The sequence below is a fragment of the Patagioenas fasciata genome, chromosome 3 (genome assembly GCF_037038585.1).
Source record: "Patagioenas fasciata isolate bPatFas1 chromosome 3, bPatFas1.hap1, whole genome shotgun sequence".
In the NCBI taxonomy this organism is placed as follows: domain Eukaryota; kingdom Metazoa; phylum Chordata; class Aves; order Columbiformes; family Columbidae; genus Patagioenas; species Patagioenas fasciata.
The window spans coordinates 85,078,975-85,098,748 of record NC_092522.1 but is presented as its reverse complement, the minus strand read 5'-3'; the positions used below and the strand labels follow the sequence as shown (position 1 = coordinate 85,098,748).

General features: G+C 35.0%; 1 long non-coding RNA gene across 1 annotated transcript in view; it reads left to right on the top strand.

The window, feature by feature from the left end:
* LOC136099285 (uncharacterized) overlaps positions 1-19,774 on the top strand; it is an 85,764-nt gene that overhangs the window by 38,605 nt on the left and 27,385 nt on the right. The gene's annotated exons all lie outside the window — the stretch shown is intronic.

The window sequence follows — 19,774 nt, the reverse complement described above, 5'->3', positions numbered from 1 at the left end:
TTAATGTAGTGTTCAACATTAAACTTTTGAGGGATTTTTCTCATTAAAAAACAGTTTTGATGAAAGATATTCCCATAAACAAAACCTTACTTTGGATACATAAGTAAGTATGAACCTTGATTTATTATTCATTAGCAGTTCTCCATTAGCAACTGAACAGTTTTTGCCATTACAATAGGAAACTCCTCAGTGTTTTTCTACATCTGACAAAGAGGATTCACCCTGTAATCTTAGTATGCTACTGTGAATAGAGTGTTTGATTACCACAAGACACTTCTATTATCAGGTAATATATAGATTTTTTTCTTCTGTTGTTTCTTCTACTAGTTAAAGTTCTTGCAAACACAACAGCACTTGAATTTCTTCTACATCCTTCTATCTGCCTTATAGAAAGGAAAGGATAACAAAATTGCATAGCTGCAAAAAAAATCAGCTCAAAGGACTTGCATTTGGTGTGGACCATAGAGATACAAAATATCTGCAGTATAGGATGTGTACGGGGGACAGGCTCATACCCACCAGTGCTCTTTCCTCATCCTCCTCCTGCTGAAAGAGTCTCACTGCAGCTTCAGGGGTTGGTGCAACACCAGACAAGCACAATGTCCCCAGGCAGAGGGGACCATATATTGTTGACCACCATGTACAGCTGCAGCACTGCTGAGAGGAAAGCCTGTGTGAGATACATTTAATATATCTCAGTATATCTTAATGCTCAGTCAGCTATCAGTGTGAGGCCCTCCTAACTGTCCTAAAAATCTACTATTCAGGCAGTTCCTCTACCTTTCTCTTGCCCTTCCTTTTTTCTCTCTTATTCCCTCATTTCCATTGAGGAAATTGATAGACACTAGGAGACACAGAGCATTCCAGGACCATGTGTAATGTAACTTTTGGTGGCAGGACTGTAGTGTGCATCCCCCCCTCTTCCCTGGTTTCCTGCCAGCATCATCCAGGTGGAGTTTCCCTTTCAGACAGCTCTCACTGTGGATGGTTTCCACAGTCATGACTGCTGCAAAAACACTGGATAACCTCAATCTCTATTATCTTTTGAGAGGAATTGCTTAATTAAAGAGGATGGAAAAGAGGATGGGTGATTGTTAGTGACTTGAATATTTTGTTCTACATTACTGCTTGCTGGAGCCTGTGAGTGAATTGGTGTAATTCATTCTCTAAGTGATTAACTCAGGAATTTTCATGAGCAGTAAATTCACTGTGAGAATTAGGCCAAAAGGTAAAAAAAAAAACCAAAAAACAAAAAACAAACAGATTGTGATCATCACCAAGTAGAAAAAAAAACTGTTCATAATATTAAATTTATGGCCAAATAAACATTATAAAAATGAGCATTGAAAAACACATTAATTTGAGGGCACCTTCCCCCTTCCCTGTTCTATTCAAAGAGACTAACAAGGAGATTAAATCAGTAGGAGAGATATAAATGTCATATTGCAATTTATTTTAGTGCTATTGAAAGAAGACATATGAAAACAAACAATCTACAGAGACAAGCAAAGGCTTGATCTGTATCAGTGACAAGAAAATGGGCCAACCATCTACAGAAGAATTTGCAAAGCACAGTTGTCAGAGAAACCAGTACAAATAGCTTTACTGGGGTTTCTAAGAACTCTTTGAAGCTCTGTTCTACCCTCCCTAAATTGTTTCCTTAGTGCTAAAGCAAAGCTTGTACGACTACAAGGTAATTCAAGTGCAAACTGTGCAGTGTGTTGCCATCTCTATGGCTCATTTGGTACCAGCTTGGAAATGACAGTGTGTGACCTGTGGATAAAACCCGCAAGTTACAGCTTTTTAAGAAAATGTGAGAATAGTGCATATCTGCAAAACTCACAGTGATTTAAAACACAGAGTAAACCTCTTTCCTACTTAATAACTGATGGTACAGTAGTGACTTGAATTAAAAACCACCTTCTGTGACCCAAATCTTTCATAGATATTTAACTTAATAGAAATAGATTTATTGTCATACTTGTAACTCATAGCCCAAATTACACTTTTACAAAGACAAGCTAGTTCTGTGTTTTGCACAGTATAAATGACAACACATTTTGATGAAATATTGCTACATTTGATTGTAAATGCTCCATACAGGGGCTGGAGCTGCCAACCACTCTAAGTGATTCTATTGAATTATGCCCCACTACTGAAATTAGATTCAGAAAGTTGTGATTATTGGGACACTGAAGTTTCTCCCTGTACTAGGCAGAACACATAAGAATAATTTTTACTTTGGTTTTGTTCTTAAACTACTCATCTGGGTTTAGGAACAACAGTAAAGGTTTAGTAAGCAAATATTATGAAAGTAGAGACTTCTTACTTGGCTAAATAAGTCTATATTTAGCAGGTTCAGTCTTGTCTCCTAATTCTGCCTCTGCCTCTACCATTATTTCTGTCTTGGGCATCTGATCTTTGTGTCTATAAAATGGAAATAATAACAATGAATAATAGAAATAATGATAATAATTAATAATAATAACAACAAATAATTAATAGTAGTCTGATCTAATCTAATAATAATCTAATCTAGTCTAATAATCTACTAAAAAGAGAATTGTTGGGAATCTTTTTTAACATCACCACACTGCTCTGAAAATTCAGTGAGCTATAAAACTGCTAAATAATTTTATTTTCATTGTGTTCCCATAAGCGTCTAAGCTCCCATAAACAATGATCATAGGTGTTATATGAGTCAGATAGGGGCCATCAGTATTGTCTTTTATGAATCCAGATTGCCAGTTTAGTTGTATTCTTATTTTGACCTATCTCTTGGCTATAGATTTAAAATAGCAAGTCTCAATATATCTATCAAACATAACATTTTTATTCAAGGATTTATTATAAGAAAAATAAAAATAAACTGTATTTTTTTCAATATAGTAATAGGAAAGAAACTCTGAATTATAGTATTTCTGGATGATAAATCTGCATTTTCACATAACCAAGAAAAAGGTGAACTTCAGATGGTATTTAGTCTTTCTTCACTATGTTTTGCCTTCCTATATAAAAAAGGAAAGAAAGCATTATAGGGCAAAGCTGTTAAAAGTAGTCTATTCAGAGAAATTTGGACTACAGAATGTAGCTTAGAAAAAAATGATTGTCAGCTACAATTTTAATGAAACAAATCCAGAATTTGAAATCCCCTGTTTGGCAGTCACTTTATTAAAAATTCAGCTGTTGTCTGATTTCAGGAGTGATCTTGATCCTCCCAGGGCTCTTACCCTGCAGGTTAACAAGGCTGCAAGCATTAAGACCTGGTTCACCAAAGCACTTCACTGGTCTGCAGGGGAGTGGAGGTGATAGATCACACATGGTTCAAACATTCCCTAACCCCACTTGCTCGGAGTCTATTGATAATAACATCAGTCTTACAAATTAGACATGGAAAAAAATTATTGAATCATGCTGCCTGTCTCCCTGGCAATTTGTGACTTATCACATTAAGATATTCAATTTTGTTTTGCATGTTTCTAGAGACGGAAATATTCAGCTGAATCCCATTTAACACAGTCACCCACCAAACAGATATGAAGTTGTTTTTTTTTTTTTTCCTTTCAGATGTTTAACCTAGCTGAGCTTTATTTGTTTTTTTATACTGCCCCTATATACCACATGATGAAGTAAGATAAACTGGTCTTTCAAAATCTTTTTAAATACTTAGAAGGTAGCCCAAATAAATAGAAATATTTTTTCAAACATCACAAGAAGTGGTTAACGAATCTAACACAAAGTAAAACATGCCCCTCTGACAATATATAACATGTAAAATATAACTGTAGATAAAAATAATTGCGTGTGTAATATAAATCAAATGAATCACCTTTCTTAATACTTTCCGCACATATCCAAAGGAAAGTGTAGGAAACCAAAAGGGCTTTTTAACAATAATTTTCTAAGTTTCTTGTCTGGATGTAAAAATTTTAGATCACATAATGTTATTTAAGTACGATTTTATTGTGCTTATTCTTTATCTTAAACATTCTAGAATTTTATATATTTTTTTTATTTATTTATAACGTAGTCTATGCAAAGTGACAAGGTACATGTTTAAAAACAGCATGAATAAATTCTGTAATGCAAGAAAAATTAACATACAGGCATAATTATATCTTCAATCGCTTTCAAATGTTTGTGTCTTTCAGCACTTTCCTGTCTGTTAACATCGTTTTTGTAATGCTCTGCTCAGAAACATATATAATTTTCTAAAGACAGTCACGCTTCGATCATACACCGAAGTACTTTTCCTCCCACAAGACCTGATGCTTTTTTGCATATAGGTCTCAAAAATGAGTTGATTTCTTCATACCACATGAGCATGGAAAATGTGTGTAAATGACTTTCTTCTTACACATACAGTTTTCAGAATTACTGCTGTGTGTTCTGTTTCTATTGAATGTTTGTGATACCATTTTCTATTTTTTTACCTTTTTTTTAAAAAAATATATATTTTATTCTGGTTCATTTCTATAACAACTCATTTTTTGATTTTATTACTTCTGAGGGGCTTTAGTCAAGACCAATGACTTGCTGTGACAGGCAGCATGAGCATACAGGTATTTTCTGATGCTAGTTAAGATAATTAAGTCTCCTTGTATTACTTCCCTGTCCTCCAAGCATCTCTTTAGTATTATCTGTGAATGTAATTAATGCTATTTACTTCTCTCCTGGGTTAGTGAAGATATTAATCCCTGACTTAATGCAGATCCTTGCAGCATCATGCTACACACCTCTTCTCATCTGGATATATTGCTGACGTTATCCTTTGTTTATGCTCTTTCATCCTCTTTCAGTCTTTCAATGAGACAATGTTTCTATCAAAGCTGATTTTAATTAATGTTGACAAAGATTTTAACATGTATTGCAAACCAAATATATTGCAGCTATTGTTTTTCATGTCCCCATTTTTCTTCATAGTTCTAGTTAAAAAATAAATCAGATTTATCTTCTATCTCTTTGTTCTTTCTGCATCTATTCTATCTCTTACTGCTAGGTGCATTAGCCTATAGATCTTGGTGGTTTTTTCTCTTGCTATGAGCTTTAGTATTTGAGGAAGAACAAGGACAAAGCAGAGCAAGACAGTGAGCAGGATGGCCCCAATCCAGTAAAACAATGAAACACATGGCCATCATTAAACAAAGACATAGTCTCACTGTAGTCAATAGAAAGACTTGCATGTTTGAAAGTAGTATCTACCAGCTCTATGCTGCTCTGCTGAATATATGAAATGATCATGTGGTAATCATCCCATATTTCCTTTGTATTTAAAAATAGTTTCAAACCTTTCAAAGAGCCCCCTTCATTTTTTTCTGACATCTGAAGCAGCAATATAATACATTTCTAAGGTAATATAGGATGCAAATAATTTAGATTTTCTGAACCATATACTGTTATATTTCCCCCATTGTTCCCTAACCTGCTCCTCATCAGAACAGGAATTACTTATAGATGATATTCATATCACCTATTTATAAAGTTAGCTTATTAGTATTATTTATTTATTCACTAAAAATTAATTTCCTATTTCAATCACTTTTAAAGCATCATTAATTTCACCCCTCCTCAGGACATACTTGATTTCTTCAGTAGCAAATGTAATTTTGCTTTGCACCCAGCAGCATAATGGTTCTTGTTGACAAATGTTAATTATTTGTGGGGGTTTTCTGTTCTTGACATTTTTGGCTCTGAACTTATAATCAGAGCAAAATGTAGTGGGGAGGAGAGGGGAGGGAACTTTTCCCCAAATAGTGGAACAGCTTTATTTGTGAATGTCATGGGAAGCTAGAAGGAGAAAAGAAAGCAAGTAAGTGAATGCATTAGCCTGAGGGAAAGAATTTCTAAGGATGTGCTCTTACATCCAGCTGGGATTGGTCTCTTCTTTAGCTCAATGGAGTAAAAAAAAAAAAAAAAAAAAAAGGAAAACAGCCCCATGGCCCCACACCCTCAGAAGATACAATGGGATTTTAGCACTCAGAGGGAATCTCTCTTCACCACAATTGAAACACAGCTTAACTAGCCTTAAATCAGACTATCTAATCAACTGAAATCCAATGAAAAATAGCTTCTGTTATGCCTTAAAAGCAGAGTGTGGATGAGAAGATTAGCTGGGGAGAGATTAATCACTTTAGAAAAGAGAATTTAACTACTTTTTAATAACACACAGTTCAATGTGGTTGAGAATATGGAAGCTCAGATAAAACCTTTTAAAAAGTAAGAACCATCAAAGCAGCTCGGAAATGTTTAGCTGCTCAGATACAGTAGTGGGCAGAACCCATTTTCATCTGTGCTTGTCTGAGGTGATTCCTTATTATTCTATGAGTTTCAAGCTAGACAGAAATAGAAAGACTCAATACTCTTTTTTTTTTTTTTTTCCCACTAATGGTTGTCATTTTGATTAAAAAAAAAAAAAAAAGAAATGCTATAGTTTAATGGGTAAATGCAAATGACCTCAACATTGCAGTTTTGTACTTCAAAGAGGAGTAAATTTGTTTTGAAGTTGATTTGGTAAATGAATTTCTGTCAGAGATAAGCAAAAAGTTTTGAACTCCCAAGGGCTCTGACAAAGCTTCAGAAAGTAGAAAATTCAAGATTTACCACACTTGTGATCAAACATAATAACATTTAAGACTAATAAACAGCTTTTCTAAAGTCAGTCTAAAAGGTGAGCCAAGGAGTCTTGTGGAACATAACATTATCAGTTTGAAATTTAGAAGGCTCATTATCTTTGGTTTTTTTTATTTCTTTCTTTTTCTTTTTTTTTTTTTGAATGAATATTACTTCCGCTCCTAAATTAAAAATATTATTGCTGCAGAATAATGCATCAAGATTTAGCTTTTATAATCAAATTCCTATATGTGGGTGGACTTAACAGTTATGGTAGACAGTTTTCTTCCCCGGAGTTCCCTTGATAGGCAGAAGCAGGCTAGTAACTCTCAAAAGGTAATTTAAATAACAAACAAACCTTTGTAATGAAACAGTATTTCATATAAACTGTTTGAGTAACATATTCCATGCTCTTAGGATCTATAGGACAAAAACAAAAGACTAGATTACCCTTCTTGATGCCATAAAAAAATTTCCTCGAAATTTCTCTGATTAAAGAAATAAAACAGGTATGATTTTACTTTCGAACTATCCAGACCTCTCTTCAGTATTAGGCACAGATTCATGTATGTTTTTAAACATTGCATTGTCATTGATGTTTTTTCAATGTCATGTTGCAATTGGAAGATACTGGTGTCTGAGGAACTTTACGATGACCTCTATCTCCTGTGAGTCTCTCCCAATAGCAAAGTTGTAGAGGTTTATATTCTCCTCCCTCATTGATACATACTGTCCTGCAAAACTTTCAGACCAGGCAGACTTGTCAGTGCTGGCTAGCAGCTCAGCAGTCAATGCCCCTTCAAAAGGGTATATTTTGTCTGACTTCGCTTTTTAACATCAGACATATATAACAAGACACAGCTCACAGTGTGTTTGCTTCAGGAAGAGCGCCATGCTGTCAACATGACAAAATCAAGTACAAGACAAGCCAGGACACTGTAAAAATCATTTACCCTCTACTGCATGTAAAGATATCTTAAAGCAAGGTATACAAATTCTGACAAGTCATTTAAATACAACTCACCATTTTCTGAAATCAACCAAGTCAAAAAGATTTTGTACTAAGGTCCAAGCTGAACTGGAAAAACTAGGACAGGGACTGGTTGCCTCTGCGGTCTTTCTTACAATGCCAGAGACATGCGAAGGAACAACTGTGAGACTGTACGGGCAGCACATTGTTGATCTGTGGTTCAGCCTTTATCAACGGAGCACAGCAAAGAGGGACTCCAGCTGTAGTATGGTAGAAACAACCAAGTAGCTCCAGGACATCTCCAGCAGCTGCTGAAGTTCTCACCATCTGAACAGGTTCATCACTTGAATCCTACAGAAACATTTTTTGAGACTTTTAAGTGTGGCACATGCTCTCCATCTACCCTCTGTTACTAAAATAGACAGCTCATCAGCTAAGAATGTCACTTCAGAAAGAATATAACAAAATATAAGTTAAATACTGGACAAGGTAGACAAGCACATTTTATTCTCGCTTTTCTGTCGCACATACATTCTGCTTGTGAACTCGAACATGTCATACAGTTTTCTACATCTCATTTTTATCTGTTAGAATTATTCAGAACAATCAGTGGTTTTAGGACACAGATTTTGGAAGACTCTTTCTCTCCCCATCAACTACAGAAGAAACCTTGAGATTACTTATCCAGCTTTGGCAACTGAGCTAGACATCTAAAATTCAACAGGATGAATCTGGTTACATATCCTAAGTTGAAGACCTTTTAGGTAGATATATCAATACTTTCAAGGTGACTAGTGTGTCAGTGATTAATGTGTTAGGAAGTAAATAAAGCTTGGCTTATTTCCATTTGCCCTTCAGAATAAGTTTTGAGCTCAAGCTACTGGTCTTTCTTGTATATATATACACTTTATCTTGCACAGTCTTTTTTTCAGTTAACTGCTATTTTATATTGATTCTGCAATGCACGCACAGTTGTTCAAGTGGACCTTTGGTATTGCTATCACACTTAAGAGCTCAGAGGAGAAACAGGTGCCTTTCTACTGCTTCTGAGTAAATTTGTAACATTATCGACGAACTGAGGAAATATGTACATCAAAACCCACACCTAAGTAAATAAAGAAGAAGAGATATTAATTGAATCTTGATGTAAAGACATGCTTTAATAGGTTGTTGAGTCCTACACAGAGAGAAGAACCTGTCCTAAATTTCTGTATGTATGACCTCAATACCATTCAAGTTAATGGGAGTCTTACCTTCAGTTTCACTGGAAATGGGATCAGGGCCCATGCTGATTAGCTGAGAAGATATTTCCAGTTTTGAGTGAGGCTGATATCCAGACTGAAGCTCTTTCCGAAGTCTATGAAGGTACATACATGACTGATGATTAGTGTTTTCAAATATTGTTTAAATTCACATCCATAAAGTAACTTCCATTGTGGAAAATTAAACCTTTGCACTGCCTCGTTTCAATGTTTTTGTTTGTTTGTAAAATGCTCATTTGTAACTCCTCAGACATACTGTTAGGGCACTCCAGCCTTCCAAGTGGTCTGGTCTCCCTGGACTGATTGAAACTATGATGCTTAGCATTCAAAATTGGTTACATGCAATGCTGACTTCAGTCTTCAATAAAATAATGAACTTGACAATAACACACAGAAAAGTAATCACTGGAGTATGAGTATTCTTTTACAAAGTGCTCACAAAGCAGTCTAATAATCTAGGCCCATTTTTTATTAGACTAAAAATTTCAAGCACTCTTTTCTCTCTTTGTAATGTTAGATTGATTACTGTTGATTTCCTTGGAAGTTAGTGTTGTTTCATCAGCAAAGAGGACTCAGTAAACATTGGTTAAACAAATTATGAATTAAACTAATGACAGGAAAAAACAAACAAACAAACATATTTTATTAGTAAAGAAAAACTGTTATTCATGTGTACATTTTGCTGTGTCCTTCAGATCACCTTATAAATTTTGCAGCTGAAAATCAGTCTGGAATAAATTATGTTTTGTTTTTCTTTCCTTGAGAGGCTGGGGCAAGGTTAGTCACCTATGTGATATTTCTCCCTTTTTCCAAGACCATTCAGAGACATCTCTGTGAAAGGTATCCAAAGCTATGAAGTTAATACACTTATTCATCAATCATTTCTCTTTTGGCATTTGAAACCTTGTATCACTCTTTGTGGTGAGGTCACAAACATCTCCAGGTCTCAGCTCGCGTAATCACCCTTCCCCTTATAGACATTTCTCCTTCAGTGTTTGTTAGAGTGAGATTCTTCTAGTTTCTTTGTCCTGTTCTTCTATATCTCGCTGTGCACAGTGGAACTGCTCCTATGTCTCATTTTACACCTTACTGAGCTGTAGCAGGAAAGTCACTGCCAGACCATCTCCTTTTGTCAAGTGGTTCTTAGGCCATTTCTTGTTTATATCAAGTCAGCACTTACACACAGGTCATTTTGCCACAGCTAGCAGCACTTACTATTTCTCCACAGGATACTGCAAAGTCTAAACAGTTTCTGGGCTTATCACAGGGATTTCAAAATTGTCTGTATAAACTATACCTATTCGGTAGAAATACTTGTTTCTCTGCAGTCCAGAAATGAAAGTTTGAGTTTTGTCAATCCTAGTAGAGATATAAACCTGGTTTCTGTTGCTCCCTTCCTGATTTTTTGTAGACAGAGGATCAATAACACAAACAGACTCCAGCTGAGAAAACTCTTTAAAAACGTGTCCAAAGATGGTACATTCTAAACTGAGCTGTCCATTAGGCACCCAAGTGAGATGACAATTCACTGTCACAAACTGTTAATTAAACATAGAAACAGCAACATCTTCTTTCCAGAAAACATTTTCCTCTCATCTCTTTTTTTTTTTTTGCATTGACATTGTCTTGTAAACATTCTTGTAATTCTTTTTTTATCCTACATTATCCACATTATCAATATTTCCATTGCATTTTCATAAGATGCTGAGAATAAATTACATACTTTGTATTCACTGAAAAGTCCCTCTTTGTTTTCTATAAAGCATCTGTGAATTCACTTGTAAAGACATTTCTGCTAGCAATGCTGACAGTCCCTACTGATACCCTGTGACTGTGTTTACTCTTTGACCACGTCCAGGGAATGCTTGAGAGAGCAGTAGCTTAGGCCAAAACCATTCTACTGACCACTTTTGCTCTTTAGTGATGCATATAATAAAGTTCTATCACCTGAGAACATTTATAGCCACTGCCTAACTTACTAGTTTAAACACAGATTAAATTCTTTAGGTTTTTCTTCATTAGGTTTTCCAGACACCTGGAAAATCTTTGCACATTTAAAGATATACTGCAAAAACCCCCTCATTAAATGCATAGTATTTAGTAGGATTCTTAAGATAAGGATTTTGCATGACTTCAAGTGATAAACTTATGGAAGAGAAATCTGCAGAGAACTATCAAAAACACAGAAGCCTCATGTAGTTGAGAACATTAAGAGCTGGTATTGTCATACTTTCTTTGCTCATATTTTCTTCACTCTTCACCTGCTTACAATAACTAAAATAAGTACTGGGCTGAATATAGTTTTGCCCTAAGTAGAGACATTCCTGTATTTCCTGCCTTCCTTTCCATCACCCTATGTGAAAAGTAATATGTAACGTGACATGGACACCATCCCTTTGACAGACTTTTGATTTCACCCAGGATATTCACATTTTGTTCACCCCTTTCCTGATATCAGGCGTCGAGTTGGATGAACATTTATTTTTTCTGTTGATAGTCAAACCAGTAACAGAACTCTACAGAATTTCGATGGAAATTGAGGGGGTAAGTATATGAATACTTGCTTTGATATGACTGAATCAAGTATCTGCCAAAGGGGAACTTACAGAACTACACATCAATTCTGTCACTCCAATCTATGTAAGAAAAAATAACAGGGATCTAAAGGTTTCTAGTGAAGTTGTATCACCTCATACAATGTACATACCTATTTTCTTATTTAAATGAATACCTATATATGTGTGTGTATATGTGTTGATATATACATGATATGTGTTATTAAGCGCATGTGTTAATAAATGTACCTTATAATTCTGGATATGGATCAGTTTGCTTAGGTTTCTCTCGGGAGTACACAAAACTTCAGACTTCAGGTATTTTCTCTTTCATAAAAAATAAAAAAAATAAAAACAAACAAACAAACAAACAAACAAACAAACAAAAAAACTAGGGGGTGGATTAAAACTGAGTAGAGCGTAGAGAGGATAGCATCCTCCAAAATACTTTACAGTCCAACACTTGTGATGTTTTTGGTGGTGATAGGTATTAGTGTCTCCTCTAAAATAAACAGAGAATGGAAAGGGGAGATAAACCAGAGTTTTATGTAGGCAAATGGGATATTTGATATAAACCCAGTACTGATTCTTCAGTGTGTTTTCAGGAATGCACTGTTCTAGGCTAGATGTCCTATTCTGAAATAAGATCAAGTTTTTGTGAGTTTCATGCTTATCACATTCATTGTAGTCTGGACTTAGGCGGCTGACCCATCCGTCACAAGGCAGGGCTTGAGTCTTGATGTACCAAGTACCTCAGGTTTCTCAACTTTACAGCCCAAATAATGGCAGTATCTATATTTTCTTCAGGAATTTAGCATTAAAATTCTCTGTTGCACTTTGTGCTTTTCTATTATGCTACAAAATTTAATTGAAAGTACAATTCAATTACAAGAAGATGTTTTCTCTGTAAAGTAATGAACATATGTATGAACCTTTAAAAACCAGTTCTAAATATCTTCAGTATCATTAACATTTGTGCATGAATTGTGGCATAATATATGAATGATTACACCTTTGGAGGAATTTGAAAAGCTCTTCATAATATTACATACTCATATTTCTTCATAGGAAAACAAAATCTATTCCTGCAAAGTTTACAATCGGCCAGTTAGCCTTTTGGATTTGCTGTTGAAAAAGTCAAAAGAGCAATATGCTTATTGTAGTCATTCAATCTCTGTGCAAGGTGTAAAATGACAAATAATTTAGTAATTTAGTAATCTTCCTGTCTTACAGCCACATGTTTGTATACTCTTTGTTTAGTTATTTTTTCTCCTGGTAGAATGTACCAGTCTGCAGCCATGTACAATTTTCTGCCAAAAGCAATTGGCTAGTAGCTTTGCAGAAAATAATATTTTATTTACTTCATTAAAAGTGTAACATGAAAAATATTACATTCTCTACTTTGACTTGCCCATCATCCTCAAACCTTAAAGTGTTAGAACTATCAAAAGGGTAATGAAACAGTCTGATTGTATGAATGCCTTACTAAAAGAGAAACATTGACTGTCTGAGAAAGGCAGAAAATCTATCTGCTTGTAAAAACACTCCAAACCTGAATCTAGATTTGACTTTCATGATTAATGTCTAAATTTTGACATTTACAGAGTTATAAAACAAACATTGCCAACTGTACTCAAAGCCCTTCTAATCTTTTCATCATTTACAGTTTAGATTTAATTTACCATTTTTACAATAATTTAATAACATTTTCAGTAATTCTTGCTTTTGACATTGAAACAGCATGGGGTTGATTTACTGTGTTTTCAGACTTGCGCTTTTATGTAAACACATTAGCATTTTCACAGCATGTTTGGAATAAGTTGAACAAATTCTGCTCGTTTTGCTCCTATACAAAATTTTTTGACTTTGTTGAGCAACAGAGAGAAAATTTGACTGAATTGCTGGAGTAAGTCAAGAGGAATCAGGATAAAAGGTTGAAAACTTTTGCCTTTTCTAGAAGGTGAAAGAGTCCAATTTCACATAGTACTGAAGAAAATGGAATAAACCAGCAGTCAAGACAGGTTATGTGTCTGATAGCTTTTATCTGTTGTAGCCTTTATTGCAGCTGGGTTTATCATCTTTCACAGTTATGGAAAATAGATTCAGATGTATAGATAGCATAATGGGATGCAAATATGTTGTACATGACATATTTTAAATACTCTGATCCTTAAATATTCTCACAAAGACAGGTAAAATAATTACAAAATGAAATAGTTAAAAACAAAGGGAGGAGAAGGAAAGTAAATATGATAGATAAGGGAGAGGATTATAATTTTTTTTCAGAGGAGACTGGAGATTATAGCATCCCAATGAATTATAGCTCTCATTGGTAACAAATACTTCTGCTGTTGCTAAAAGATTTTATTCATCTGTGTAGCTTGACTCCTTTATACCATTGCAAAAGGCAACAGAAACTTCTTATGGCTATATTTCACCTTTTTTAGCAAACAGGATATTTAAGACCTGAAAAGCAAAGTATTAGGATGTGTTTAGTGAGAAGTGATATGTTGGGTCTTATTCTGTGTTCTGTTAACTGTGAAATGCTATTGAAGTCAATGTTACACAGATGTAACTGGCAGGAGATTTTGCCTTTTACTTCTAAAAATCTGCTAACAGTGTCAGAGAGCAAGAACTGATCTGAAATCTGTTTAACTCCTCTCATCTTCTGTTCTCTTAGCTTTCCTTAAAATGTGTCAAAAGATGTGGGGTTTTTTCTGGGCCTTATCCAGCTTCCATTCAAATGTGTGAAGAATTCCTTTTCCTACCAGTAGTCTATGAACTGTAATGGAGTCTTGTGCAAAGATAAACTAACCAATATTAATTTTTGCTTGTATGTATTTTCTTGCTAAATCATAAAACTATGGTTTAGGATGCCAGTCCTGTAAATCTTATCCATTTCAACTGGATCAGCAGGACTACACTTACAAACATGGAATGGTTCATTTTCAGTAATCTCCTTTCTCTAATTGTAAGTTCCCCACTACTACACTGTGGGTTCTAAATAACAAAATAATTGGCACATGAAATAAGTCTGAAGTTATGCATATAAATTCAAATTCAGACAAACATCCTTTCTCCAAAGAAAATTTAAACATTCATTTGACCCAATAGAATTCAAGAACATATTTAAACATCTCCTTATTAAAGTGGACATGGGAATTTTCCTGCATGAAAGTTGCTGTAAATGGGCACCCAATCAGCTACATAAAGACAATATTTCCGTTCTAATTAAGCCATTTTTTCACCATCTGCAAATGAATAGGTGGCCATTTACAGGCAAATGTGTGATTTGTGTGTACAATTACAGAAATTACACATACGCGTTTTGTTGAAATTAATCACTGAGTTCTGCATACATGTGAATTTGGGAAAATCAGACCCCTGTACTTTAGAGTATAATATAAATTATACAAAGTCTGTCTGAACCCACACGAAGTGAGGAATTCTAATTTGGGGATTTCCCCAGTTGTGTACTTAATGTTATGCTAATATTTTTTCCATTAATGGCTAAAGAAATCCATTGCTTCTCTTTTCAGTGGGCTTGTTGCTAATGAAAAAGATCTTTTTTCCATAGCAAAACTGTACAGCTCAGGCAGAATGATAGTATACTGGCTCTTTACGCTTTGGATGCTAGAAAGCCTCAGGCAAAATATTTTGATGAAAAAGGCAAGCCCAGCTCTATTCATTTCACAAGTACTGCCCTCTTACTCTAGCTGTGATTTTGTCTCTTTAGTGATTCACCGCATCCAGATATTTGCATAACAGCATATATATTTTTTTTTTGTGGAGCTGTTAGTCTTCTTTCTAAAGACATCAGTTTAGAACAGCAAGAATATATTCTCTTGTCCTGGGACATTCTTCCAGCAGCAATTGTCGAGGTGATGTAAATAAATCACAACACTATTCCAAAATGAAATCAACAGATACAAATTCTTATGTCTCCCTCTTTTTGAAAGGTGACTTTGAGCCAGAAAATTCTGTTGTTTTGAACAAGGCCTCTGTTTACCCACTGAGCCAAGAAGAGTGGGAAACTATTCAGGAACTACTATTGATTTTAAGCATCATTTAGACTGAAGAACAGATTTGAAGTGACCTTCTGCTGTGATAACAATAGCTGTAAGCTTAAAAGCCAGCTTTGTCTAAGGGAAGTCAAAGTCTCAGCTATGAAATACTATAAATAACAATTTAAGTTTAACTTAAACCAGTAACTAGCAATAACATGACAGTTGCTATATCAAAAAGATCTGTACTGAATCAGCAGGTTTGATCTTATTTTGATGTTCTGCTAGATTTTGACAAACAGACAATAGAATCATTCGAAGTATTGGCTATGTTTTGGTTTCAAACAATCATAACATTCTGTTTAGTATTTTCTCTTTTCGTTCACTTAAGACTTGTTTTGCAGTACACATGAAGTTTATAAGGTGTTCTAGTTCATTGTTAAGATACAAAATATAAAAACCCGAAGATATCTTCAGGAACTTCAGTCCTGACAGTAAAAAGCTGTCATAGGAAAGATACAGTCTTATTCTGCATGAATACCAGCCCATCAAAATGGTCTTTAATGAGTAACACACCTGTATGTGTTCCTAAGTACTTTATGATGGGAATATTCTCCTAAATTCACATTGGCTTTGTGAACATCCCTTTTCACAGTAGGTAATGACTTACTACCCATAAGGCTCCTAAATTTTGCCAGAGAATCCTGTTAGAGAAGCACAGAAATGTGTCTTTCTTTCAGGATAAATATCGGCTAGGCAAGAATAAGTTAGGAGATTTATGAAAATTCTTTTTACCTCAGCTCTGTGACAGGATGACATCATAGCTCAACAAAAAGTATGGCAACACATACCACTCATTGCAGGGCTGAAAGTTTTGTCTAAAAAGGAGTAAGATCTGGTTTTGGGCCCATGATTATCCATTTTACATCAAAGAGTTACTGGTTACCATATCTTAGTAGAAAGAACAATTCCCAGCCTCCCGCATCACCTCCTGTTCACCTTAAACTTGCAAATCCATATTCTTCGTCTAGTTGACCTTGGTATCATTTACATATTTTATTAAATAAGTTGAGCATCATATTCCTAGGTGACTACTCACTAATCTCTTGCATATGAGGGAAAGGGACACAGAAACCACCTTCTCTAGCTGCGACTTGAAAGAAAAGAGTGACCTCTGCTGAAGAATGTCACAGAACTCTCATGGCAGGTGTCAGCTCCATGCTATGACTCAAAATTGCTGAAGGTGAGAAGCTGGCATTTTCAAGATGAGTTGGAGGGAAGAATTGAAAAGATTAATCCTTAAGATTTTTGTACTGTGTGGTTTGGGTATCATCCTCATCCAGTAAATGATCTGCTGCAAATTTCCCTCAAATCCCTTCAAACTCTGTTTAAAGAGCGTTGGGCCAGATTCCTGCTTGTGCATTCACCTGCGTAAGAAAGGTAGCTACTGAGCTCTGTAATTTCTGCATGATTTTGTGATGCTAGCTTCTTCCCTATTGGCTGTGTATGCATTTACAAACATACACAGGATTTCTTTTTCAATTATTTATTGTTAAAATTGATTCTGGTAAAATAAAAGCATACATTCAGAGACAAAAATTTTAAAAAAAGTTATTTGTTATTTCCTCAGAGTCTAAAATAAACATCAGAGAATTTAGATTAGTCCTTGTAAGGATGATGATGGGAGAGATTCTAAACAGCTTTTACTTTTGTTTTTTAGAAGTTGTTAATTTTTTTTCAGTCTCCATGACAACAGTGGAACTCTGCTCCTCTCACACATCCTTAGTATATCAGCCCTGTCTGTGTGGAAGTAGTGTTTCACCCATGCCCTCATATTAAATCATTATTTTGTGCTATCTCTATTTTTTCCCAGGGACACGAAGCCTTGTTCTGATCTTCCTTCCACTGGTTTTACATGGGTGTCACCCTTATATAGGAAAGAAGTTCTGTCTGGCTCACAGATCAGAAACAAGGTCATGCTGTAAATGACATCATGACAGAGTTCTCATCAATCAAAACTTATTTCACGTTTCTTCCAGCATTTTTTCTTCACCTACGGAGTCATACTCAGTCATAACATATGAATGTAGCTCAGAAATACACATAAGGAAAAACTGAGACATCACTTCACGTCAATGGTAGTTCCAATGGAAAGGGAAAAAGAGCAGTAATAGACAACCTATATCCCACACCAGTAAAATATAGATAGAGCCACAGCTTTCACAGCAAGGTCTCCCTCCTCCTGAGCTGGTGAGAGGAAACTAGCTACTGAAAGAAGTTTTTGTTACATTTTCATAACTCAGCCTTTTCTTGCACAATTTGCATGTGTAAACATTTGCTCGAAAATCCAGTTGGTAAGAGAAAGAGAGAGACACTATATTATTATTCATCCAAATTAATCCTCTGTCATTTTGTTCTATGACTGTCTTCTCAATTCTATCACATGTTTTTTGAAAAAGGAAGTGGCATCTGGTCTGACCTTGAATTCATGACCAACTTACCAGCTGGAGGTATTAGATTCTGTAGTTACAAATACATACACAGTTCTCATAAGATGAAATTCATGAATTTACTTCTTTGTAACATTTGTATCACCAAATATTTTCTACCAAACATCCAATTTTTTACAGCTATCTGACTTAATATATTCAGCAGAAAGTATGTATAAATAGGACCATTACCTGGATTAGAAATATTCTGTAAAGCAGATCATCCAATGATTTGAACAGTTACTGTTTTGACACACATCTTGGAGATGGAAGATAACAGATACACACTGTGTTTACAAATAATAGTGCGGTCTCAGACCATGAAGGCTTTCTACTGAGTTACTTTACTTTGGACAGGATAGTGAAAATCCTACCCCTACTGGTCAGCATTTAAATCACTGCAGCTTCTGAAGGCAGAAAGCATCAAGCTGCAAGAGGAGTGTACAGTCCTCTTCCCTAGGAATTTCCCTAGGAAAAAGGAATCATACAGTGTAAAAAGGAAATTAGGTATGGAGACCTTATTCTCTCATGTATGAAATACCTAACATCTGCCTATTTATAGAAGTAGAAATAGTTGATTATTATTTACCTTTCACAAGTTATCTTTCTACTGTGAAATAATCCTGTGTTACCAGGAAGATTAAACAAAACAAAAAAAAAAATTTATTTGCAAAATATTCTTCACCATATGAGCTGATTAAGCACAGAGGTTACCAGTACTGTATAAAGCTGCCTTCAAATATTTATCTTTTGCACATAGTTGTCTTCAAATTTAAAGTGATTCAATGTTCTCAGATTTCTGCATTTTAACAGGAGTTTTGCTGGTAGAATCTTTTTGCTGGTAGAATCTCTTTGCTGGAAGAATCTTTTCGTTAGCAAAGAGTCCCAGTTTACCTTTATGGAAAAGTATATTCTTAGCCTCTGCGATTATAAAAACAAATATTTGGGAACATAACTCTGTGTTCTCTAGTTGCAGAAGACACGGAGTAGATATACAGTTTTTACCATATATTAAAATTCACAATTTTCAGTCATTATTGGGATTTTGATTTATTATTTTTAAATGCATGATACTGGAAGAATTTTCCTCTAAGTGCATGAATTATGTAATGAATGAATCTTTTATTCATAACAATCCTGATTTTATAGGAATTGTTTCACTTCATAGGACAAGACTATTCTAAAGAATGCAAACATCCTAACACTGAAAGAGTTTTAGTAGGTTACTAATTAATAAGCTTAATGCTACATCCAAATGGCAAAATTCCTGTTAATTTCAATGAGAGCATGATCAGGCTCAAAGTCATCTGAAATTTCTGTGAATGTGAAGGCTATTTCTTTCTTTCAGCCACTTTTGGACACTAATAAGGTTGATTTTCATGGAACTTATTACATCCTTACTGGAAGCAGAATTTGACCCCAGCTGAAAAGATTGCCCCCTTCTTTCACTTTGTTTTGAAAAAGAGCTACATTTTCATAATAGTGTTCGGGTACGCGTACAAATCTCATTACCCAATAATAGGATTTGTCTACATACCTCCTGCTCAGTCTTTTGGAAATGTACATGCCCCTCAGCATGGGTTATTTTTTTTTCTCCTTGTTTCCATTTACATCTGTCCACATGAGTACAATAGATTATATTTTATATAACAGTTTTAGTCAAGCAAAAGTAGGTAAGGTGTAGATGTTCTTAAAGGACAAAATCAACTTTGAAAGCTAAACCCTCAGTTTTGTTACACTGACTGAGATATTTGAGAGTAAAAATATGCCAGAGAGGTGAAGCAAAATGACATGGAATACCTCAAATCTAGCAGCAAAATGCTGGAACAATCTTTAATTATAGTCTGCAGTCCAGATATCCTATGATTGGATTAATCTGCAACAG